The sequence below is a fragment of the Manis pentadactyla genome, chromosome 14 (genome assembly GCF_030020395.1).
Source record: "Manis pentadactyla isolate mManPen7 chromosome 14, mManPen7.hap1, whole genome shotgun sequence".
NCBI classification, from domain to species: domain Eukaryota; kingdom Metazoa; phylum Chordata; class Mammalia; order Pholidota; family Manidae; genus Manis; species Manis pentadactyla.
In genome coordinates this window covers 66,967,670-66,977,512 of record NC_080032.1, presented here as the reverse complement: position 1 = coordinate 66,977,512, position 9,843 = coordinate 66,967,670, and the positions used below count along the sequence as shown (strand labels likewise).

Genomic DNA, 9,843 nt, shown 5'->3' with positions numbered 1-9,843 from the left:
AAAACTTAGTTACTATCAGTTCATGAAACAAGTTAAAACATGAAGTAAAGACTAGGCTATAATTAAAAATTTAACTTTCAATTCTTTTCAATATATCACAGGAATTAAATTTTGGGGATGCTAGAGCACAGAATTATTTTAAATAATTGCAAATAATTTTAAAATCCTAAAATGCAATCATTAATTGAATGACAAGGCTTATTTGACCACTATGAATATCCCCCTCTTCATTTTTCAGTAGAAAGAATACCAAACTGTCACTTTGAAGTGGTTGATGTTAACTGAGCACAGAGAAGACAAGTGATGTCTCTATAGCAACTTACTATGCTGATAGACAGTGACTGTAGTGGGGTCGAGGTGGGGAGCACTTGATAATATGGGTGAATGTTGAAACCTCAATGTTGCTCATGTGAAACCTTCATAATATTGCATACCAATTATACTTTAATTTAAAAAAAGAATTTATGGTGTGATATAGTGGAATGGTCAACAGCTTGTTTCTCAATAGTTGTTCCTTAGCTTATCGATGATGCCTGAAATTCTACTTATTAAAAAATGTATTTGTCAAAGGTTTAATAGCTTTACCAAAGAGATATTGATAGTGTTAATTCTACATTGAGAAAGAGGAGGAAGTAAAAGTGATGAGAATGAAAGAGAAAAGAAATGAAAGATATGGAGACAGTAATGTGGAAACTGAAAGGAACATACATTTTAGGTATGACTGATTATGAAGAGTTGAACAATTTGTGTACATTGATTAGATAAAAGCTGTTTTATGCAAGTGGGTAAGGTATTATGTGAGACTCTAAGATCCAAGCAAAACCTACTATTATTATCCTCAAATGCGTTGGTGAGTGTCAAATATGTTTGAGATGATAATCTTTTGAAAAATACAGATAATCATATTTCTTTTATTATTCTTTTGGTTGACTATAAAATGTAATCCAGTTCTAAATTAAGTATATTAATAAATAGAGAAATATAACTGATTATGGCCAAGTATAAATGCCTTATGGTTTCAAATACGTATGTTGATTTTTCTATTTATTACCTTTCTATATAGGACACATGACAGGTAATTTTTCACATATAACATTTTCCACATACTATACTTCATGTATTTGCACTTTTTGTATTTTCACTCAGTGTTTCATTTCTGTGTATATTTTTTCAATAATAAACAGTGAGAACAGCAAAGAGATTTCTGATTTTTTTCTAAAAATACCATTTCTGCAATTCCATAGAGGTATAATATCACTTATGTTCGATAATACATGTTAATACAATGGTTACATAAATATTATTTTTGCAAAAGAAATTCTTTCTTTTAATTTACAAAGTATTTTACAATGTTAGTCTTCATCTCAGGTACCTAAGATGTTTACCAGTATTGTTTTCAAGAAAATGATAAAAAGACAAGCAGGAAAGCCTTCCTAAATAAAAATTAAATTTCTATATTTTTATATAACATTTGAACCCTTTCCACTGTAATCTGCCTCATACCAAGGAATGATAAGAATCACCATATTTAAATATTTATATAACAAAAATTCACAATGTTTCTGATTTCAGGTAGCTACAAACTGCTCTGGATCATGGAAAATAGGAATAACATCACAGAATTTATTCTCTTAGGACTTTCTCAGAAAAAGGAGATAGAAATTCTGTTTTTTACTATTCTTATTTTGTCACATAGTGATTTTCATTGGAAACCTGCTTGTCATGATTTCAATCACCTGCAGTCAACTTATTAATTAGCCTATGTATTTCTTCCTGACTTACCTCCCACTCTCAGACCTTTGCTACACTTCTACTATGACCCCAAAACTAATCATTGACTTGCTGGCAGAAAAGAACATTTTCTACAATGGCTGCATGACATAGCTCTTTACCATGCACTTCTTTGGGGGCATAGAGGTCTTCATCCTCACAGGGATGGCCTATGACCATTTCGTGGCCATCTGCAAGCCCCTGCACTATGCAGTCATCATGAGCAGGCAGAGGTGTGACGTCCTGATCGCCACTTCCTGTGCTGGGGGATTCCTCCATTCCTTCGGTCAGTTTATTCTCGCCATCTTTTTACCCTACTGTGGCCCTAATGAGATAGACCACTACTTCTGCGATGTGTATCCTTTGCTGAAACTAACCTGTATGGACACAAAGAGAATCGGTCTCCTGGTCATTGCCAATTCGGATGTGATGGGTCTGGTGACTTTAGTGGTCTTGCTGGTATCCCATGCTGTGATCCTGCATGCAGTCAGGTCCTACTCTGCAGAGAATTCGTCGCAAAGCTCTTTCTACATGCAGTTCCCACATCACTGTGCTGGTCCTTTTTTATTCTCCTTTACTCTTTATTTATATTAGAACAGTAATTACTCTGCCAGAAGACAAAGTGTTTGCTCTTTTCTACCCCATCATTGCTCCCATGCTCAACCCTCTGATTTACACACTCAGGAACATGGACATGAAGAACACCATGAAGACACTGTGGTGCCGTGTACCAAAGTAACGAAATAAACGGAAAGACATCACTGATTTTCACTACAGAGCTTGTGGAATATAAGACTTTTCTATACCAAAACTTTAAAAATGCATAGTGCTATATCTCTTATACTTAGCTATTAGGACTAGCTAACTAGCTATTTAGGACTGGGGAGGAACTCAAAGTTCAATAGAAATTCTACTGATATGAAATATTTGCATATGAATTTGTTTTCAGGATGCTATAAAAGACATATTCAGTAAAGATGGGTTATTGTCATTGAGGTTTCGTGAAACAGATGGAGGTGTAAAGAGAAAAATAAGTGTTGTGACTCATTTTAAAATACCCACCAAGCAAAACTGAAAATATCATGTTCTAGAAACTCTTAAAAAATACCCTAACATACCTTCCTAGTTGCTCTTTATCTAATTCTTGATAGTTATCCCAAGACTGCTGAGTAAGGGTTGCACAGTGTTCATGTCAGAATTAGAGCAGAAAGGTGAAAGATCACCCTCTGGTGTACAATAAGCAGGGGCATTGGGTCAGATACCTAGGCAGACAGGAGCAGGTCCCACCCTGTCCTGGATGAGGTCCTCCTCCGTCCACGGTCCCACCCTGTCCTGGATGAGGTCCTCCTCCGTCCACCTACTCCCTTGTAACCAGATGACAGAACACACCCAAACCTCTCCTGTTTATGGTTCAGTCTCCTGCCTTATCAGGGCCAAACAGGGTGTAAAAAGCCCAATGGGGCTTCCAGACCACCAACACAGGTTGACTGCAGGCACACTAAGACCTAGAAGGTGACTGAAGCTACCTCGGGGTTCATTATCATTATACCAAAATTACAATAAATTTACATTGTGGTTTTGCCCCTCTGCAACCCAGTGGGTTTCACTTAGGTACTTAAAGGTAAGCACCTGCACAATAGAAAGAAGGTTATATAACCTAGAGCTGTCAATCAACATGTCACTTAAATGATGTAAGATGCAGGGAGGGACTTCTCACCATTTAAAAAACCAACTCTAACCCTAACCCTGACCCTAACCCCCCACAGCAGGGCTGCTTCTGGTTTCCAGACAGCCGCTCTCCCCTCTTCTCAAGAGTGTACTTTTGGTTTGCTTAATAAACTCCTGCTGCTCAAGATTGTTCTGTGTCTTGACTGAATTCCTTCCTTCAAGAAGACATAGACAAGGACCAAGGAAACACAATGCACTCAAGTGGTAGCTTTTGGTAAGAAGACCAGCAACGCCATGGAGTTTGCCTCTGTTTAAAAGAGCTCTATCCTCCAGCTGCAGACTTGTATTGTTGAAAAATAAAACTTCTCATCTTGTCTTCTCAAGAACTTCACTTAACATCACTTCATGGATTCTCATGTCTTTCTAGGCATCAGCAATTTTTTTCTCTCTGCTGGATCATTGATACCAGTATAAAATTGTGGTGAAAAATAATGAAATTCTTTGCAATTTGGAGGGTGTCTTTACTAGTTCTTCCATTCAGGCTATCTGCCTTTCATTGTCTTTGACTAGGATATTTTACAATGCTATGGATACAGAAATTAACTCACAGAACACGTGATTCACTTCAGCCCTTCTTAGCAGACTGTATGTGTGGGGGGCATTTTGTGCTTGTCTGGCTTCTGCATTAAATACTAAGTAAGATAAAATTTTTGATGTGTTTATTCACTATTTGTATGAAAATAACAATTATATCTTCCTTTAAAATTTATTGTTTAATAAAATGTTGCTCTGGGAGGCGGCATTTCCCTGCCCAGGGCAAGTTCCTTATGAATCTTATGAAATCACATAAAGGCAAGGGCAATGACATGGGGCTTAAAAGGGGTCTTGTTCTCACTGCAGTGGGTCTCAGTTCTCTTGTCCACCCAGCCTCTGCCATCTCCTCGTTCTCCTGGCAGGATGCCCTTCTCATTCTCCAGGCGCTGTGCTCCTGTGCTCAGACTCCACAGCTTTCACGGCACCCCCGGGGGCCCTCCACTTCCCCTGCCCCCACACCAGGAGGAACTCCACTGGCAGGTCTCTGGTGGCTAAAGGGCACCTGACCAATTATACGCCAGGAACTGAGGGGAGGAGAGAATGGGTGGTTCCTCTCCTCCCCTCGCCTCAGCTGGTACTCCCAGTGACTGACCAGCTGCTCTGTCCCCAGTAAACATCTCCTTGATGTGCAAGCAGGCTCTTACACAATGGGTGCTGTTAAGGCCAGTGGGGAGTCATGGTCAGAAATCTCCATTTTCCCAACACAAAATGAACTGTTACTTCTTTCATTTAATTCTCAGCGAATTCTTTCCTGGTCAACCTAGATACAATTTCCACACTTACTCACATTCACACCCAATTCTTTTTATCCCTCTTTATTGCTTAATTTTATCCTTAGACTTATAGTATCTAACCTATTACACATCTGATGTATTTACCTTATTTAGTGACGGTCTCAATTAAAATGTAAGCTCAATAAAGGCAAGGATATCTGTTTTTTTCACTGTTTAGAATAATGGCTGGCTATAATAAATAATAAGTATTTGTTGAATGAGTGTAAGACCCAACGGCCTTATTCTGGTCTGCGCTTCCCCCCCAGTGAGGAGACGAAGGCCACGGCAGATCGATGCAACAAGCAAGAGGTTTATTGTTATTCCAGCTAGCTGGGGTCCAAGTGTCTGCCCGGTGCAGCGGGTTTCAACAAGGACCCTGAGCACTCAAAGCCAAGGGTTTATATAGCATTTTTAAAACACTTAACTCATAGTAATTTTCCACAGCTGCACATTATCTTTGCAAAACATACATCTTGGGGGTAAGATAAGACCACTCCTCAGTTGTTAGAGAGGTTCTGCACGATAAGCTTGGTATGTAAGATTAGCTGACCAAGGTTAGCTGACTGAAGGCCACAGCTGCCCCCATCCCGGTGTTCATGATTAACTTGTTTTCCAAGGCCTTACCCAGTTCCAGTTTTTCTTTTTAAGTCACAACCTCAGAACATGGCTTCTAGGCCCTTAAGATGGCTACTCTTATGCTAACTTATTTCCATTCTTACATGAGTAAATGCTGAATAAATATATTGAGAAAAATCTCTAATGACAGAGAATATAACCCAAAAAGGGGGAGTAGGGCATATTGATAGTACTATGTACCGCGTTCGCTCTTTGTGGCGGTGACGACAGCGATACGTACACAGACCTGGTTCACTTCAGTTCTTTATTGTTGCTCGGAAGGTCGGGAGAAGGTGAGTGAGAAGAAGCAACAGCCGGAGGGAGCGAGTGAGAGAAAGAATGAGAGGAGGGAGAGAGAGAGAGAGAGTGAGAATGCTTCTCTTTCCTGCTTATGCCTTATATAAAGGAAGCTGGCCTATGGTGATCAAGATCATGCGTGACCTTTAAGCTGATTGGTAGCATGCCTTCTGCATGAGTTGAGCACGAGCGCAGAAGCATGGGGCAAGCCTATAGGAGCAACTTCCTTATGCTAATGCCACCAAACCAGGAAGGATGGTGCCCAGGAAGCGGGCGCCATCTTAGGGCGTTGGTCAGCTACAGTGGAAGGGCAGTGTTCAGCCATAGTGGGACTCAGCCTTGGCCGTAGGCCGGCCCCTACATCTCCCCCTTTTTGTTTTTTAACACAATGAGGCTCGGGGACCATGCCTGTCTTAGGTTGTCAGGGAGGCGCAGCATTCTTACCCGTCATAGGGCAACAGACAGCTAAGGTCTGCGCCCTGTCTTAGGTTGGTATGCGTACCTCCTGATCTTACCCGTCTTTGACTACTGGTCCAACATATTGTGCTACACCCTAGGGGAGATGCCTTCTTCTATAGCTGCCATGGCCTGCACCAGAGCCATCCGCACTTTCCGATGTTGCCGTTGCATGGAACAGAACACCCATGCCTGACCAGGCTTTGGTGGCATTTAGCATGGCTTCAGCAAACTGAGTTACAGACAGCACCTCTAACTTTTGGGAACTAACATTCAATATTTCTAGCTGTAGCTGAGTGGTGAGCACGTCAAACTCATTGGACCAATTGGTGGATAACATCTTGCCTAATTCCCTGGACAGATTGGCAGCTTTAGAGAGGTTATGAAAAGGAATGCCAGCAACACATAGAGCTGTCAAAGGGCAGATATGGGAGATTAAGTGTACTATAGGTAGAGAAAAAGGCAGGAAAGGTATGTGCAGTTTCAGTCAGTAGCAGGATCAGCATCAGTGGGGTCGGCATCTCGCACTTCCGGTTCTGGTCTTGCCACTCTCCGTGTCAGGCGTTCAGGCACCCAGATGGGATTGTTTCGGTCCTGTGGGAAAACACAAACAGAGCCTCGGTTCCAGATTAACACTGGATCCAGGCCTTTCCATGATCCTTCCAATACATCCTTCCACATAACTGCAGGCATGTCTTTAGGCCTGGAACGGCGATTATGCCGCTCTGCTGCACTGTGGCCATCTTTGTCCAATGTCAAAAAATTTAAAATGAACAATATGATGTTAAGTTTGTCTCTGGGGGATCTGAAGTCTGCCCCTATTCCCCCTTTTTGTTTATAGAGAGCATTTTTTAAGGGTCAGGTTGGCGCTCTCTACCATGCCTTGCCCTTGAGGGTTATAGGGAATGCCCGTGGTGTGGGTGATATCCATTGTTTTTAAAAGGCTGAGGAGCGATTGGGATGTATATGCTGGCCCATTGTCAGTTTTTAAATGTTTGGGCTTTCCCCAGGCCAAAAATGCCTGGAGGCAGTGAGATATGACATCTCTAGATTTTTCTCCTGTATTACAAGAGGCAAAAATGATGCCTGAGCAGGTGTCTACAGACACATGGACATATTTCATCTTACCGAATTCTGGAATATGGGTAACATCCATTTGCCAAATGTGATTGGGGAGTAGCCCCTTTGGATTAACTCCTTCTGAGATGGAGGGTAGGAGTGTGACACACCATTTGCAACTGACTACTATGGCTCTTGCTTGGTCTCTAGTAATATTATATTTTAGGCGAAGAGTATGTGCATTGACATGGAATTGTTTGTGAAATTGAGCAGCTTGTTCTACAGGGTCAAATAGAGCTAAGATGTTAAACTCACGGGTCAGGGCATCGGCACGTCTGTTTCCCTCAGCAATGGGTCCTGGGAGGGAAGTGTGGGCTCTTACATGTCCAATAAAGAAAGGTGTTGATCAATCCCAGATCAGTTGTAGCTTTCTAAAAATACTGGCAACGTGGGAAGACTGGCTAATATAACTTACATTCTCTAAGATGGACACAGCATTCACTACATACTGACTATCTGCTAAAAGGTTAAAAGGTTCCCGTGAGAAAAGCGTAAAGGCTTGTGCTACAGCCAACAGCTCTGTTTGTTGGGCTGAAGTGGTTGGAAAACTGAATGTCCAAGATTGGTCACCAGTGACCACAGTCCCGATGCCATTCTTTGACCCATCAGTGAACACCACCGTAGCCTTGGGTATGGGATTACATCTTGTGTTTTTAGGAAAGATGACGGGATTAGAGAGGCAGAACTGTAGCCAAGGATGTTTTGGGTAGTGGTTGTCAAAGGAAGCATTGGTGATGGTGTGTCCTGTCCCGCGGGACTATCAACGAGGGCCAAAACGAGAAACCTGCAGAAATGAAACAAGCAAGGGACACAAAGCATGACCAGCAAGACAGGATGTCTGATCAAGCTGGCACAGTTTATTGTTTGCAGGCTCAATTTATACAGGTTAGCAAGGAAGGGGTGGGTCAGAAGATAATTGGACCTTAGGTGGCGCCGGCGGGAAGGTGTAGAGGGGTGATTGGGCCTTGGCTGGCACCGGCGGGAGCAGAGGACCCGGAAGAGAAGCGGGGAGTTCGCCATCTTGTGGGCGGCAGCCCTTGGGAGGGAGGTTTTAAGGGTGGGGCCTTCCCCTGGGGCAGAGGATGTTCCTGAGAAGCAGGGTGTTGGCAGGGTTAGAAGGCCAGTGGAAAGAACAGAGGAGGAAATGTTGCTTAGCAATCTGACTGCAAGATCTATATTGATTTGGCTAGGAGAGCAGCTTTGCTTTTTCTAGGATACTGCAGAAATGATTGCTGTTGTCTTAACTTACATAACTGGCATTGCTTAAAGTCCATAGGCTCGCTCCCAACAATGGTGTAAGCAACAGCCCATGCATCACAGCATGCAATAAGACATTCAATCTGCTCAGCAGTATAAGGTGTTATTATTATGTTTGGGGGAATCCCAAATGTTTTTATAGCTGTCCTGATTCCCTTGATGATCAAATCAGCTATACTCTGAGGATACCATCTTAATGTTTTTCTTGGAGAGTGGGCCAGATATACCCAGAGAATTGGCCCTTCCTGCCAAAGTACCCCTGTTGGGCTATTATTACTGGGTATCACTATAAGGAATAGCAATTTGCCATAGTCTATTCTATCTACCTGGGCAAGCTGCAAGCGAGATTGGACTAGGCTCAAGGCTTCCTTGGCTTGCTTACTGAGAGAGCGCGGAGATGATAAATCAGAATCGCCCTTCAGTGTCTCATATAATGGACTGAGCTCTTCATCTGTAAGCTTTAGGAATGGCCTTACCCAATTTATATCTCCAAGTAGTTTTTGAAAATCATTAAGGGTTTTTAATTGATCTGTTCTTATGTTTATTTTTAATGGCCTAGCAATAGTATCTTCCAATTTAATTCCTAAATACTGTTTGGTGCAAGTTGCCTGTATTTTCTCTGGTGCTAGTTCCAGGCCCCATATCTTAAAGTGTGCTTGCAAGAAGCAGAGGGCTTCTTCTACTTTACTATTCTTTTCATGACATAAGAGAATATCATCCATGTAATGATAGATAATTACATCAGGGAACTTTTTTCTAACTTCTGCCAGGGCCTCATGCACATACAACTGGCACATAGTAGGGCTATTTGCCATGCCTTGTGGCAACACTTTCCACTCATACCGCTCATCTGGTTGACCATGATTGATGGCTGGTACAGTGAAGGCAAACCTTTTACAGTCCTCAGAATGAAGAGGGATGGAAAAGAAACAATCTTTGATATCTATTACAATTGATTTCCAATCTTTTGGCAGGGCCATAGGCAATGGTAAACCTAATTGCACTGATCCCATGAGAATCATCTGTTTATTTACAGCTCTTAGATCATGCAGCTATCTCCATTTTCCTGATTTCTTTCTTATGACAAATATGGGTGTATTCCATGGGGAAGTAGAACTTTGAAGATGCCCTGCGGCAATTTGCTCTTGCACTAATGTGTGGGCTGCTTCTTTTTTCTCTCTGGTAAGGGGCCACTGAGGAACCCACACGGGCTCCTCTGATCGCCATTGTATTTTTAGTTCTTGTCTGTCCTCAATGGCCCCGAGGAAAAACCCAGTCCTGGGCCTCCAATCCT

General features: G+C 42.1%; 1 pseudogene; it reads left to right on the top strand.

Moving 5' to 3' along the window:
• The first annotated feature begins 1,722 nt into the window (after nucleotides 1-1,722).
• On the top strand, nucleotides 1,723-2,509 carry LOC130680546 (olfactory receptor 4P4-like; annotated as a pseudogene).
• The last annotated feature ends 7,334 nt before the right edge of the window (nucleotides 2,510-9,843 follow it).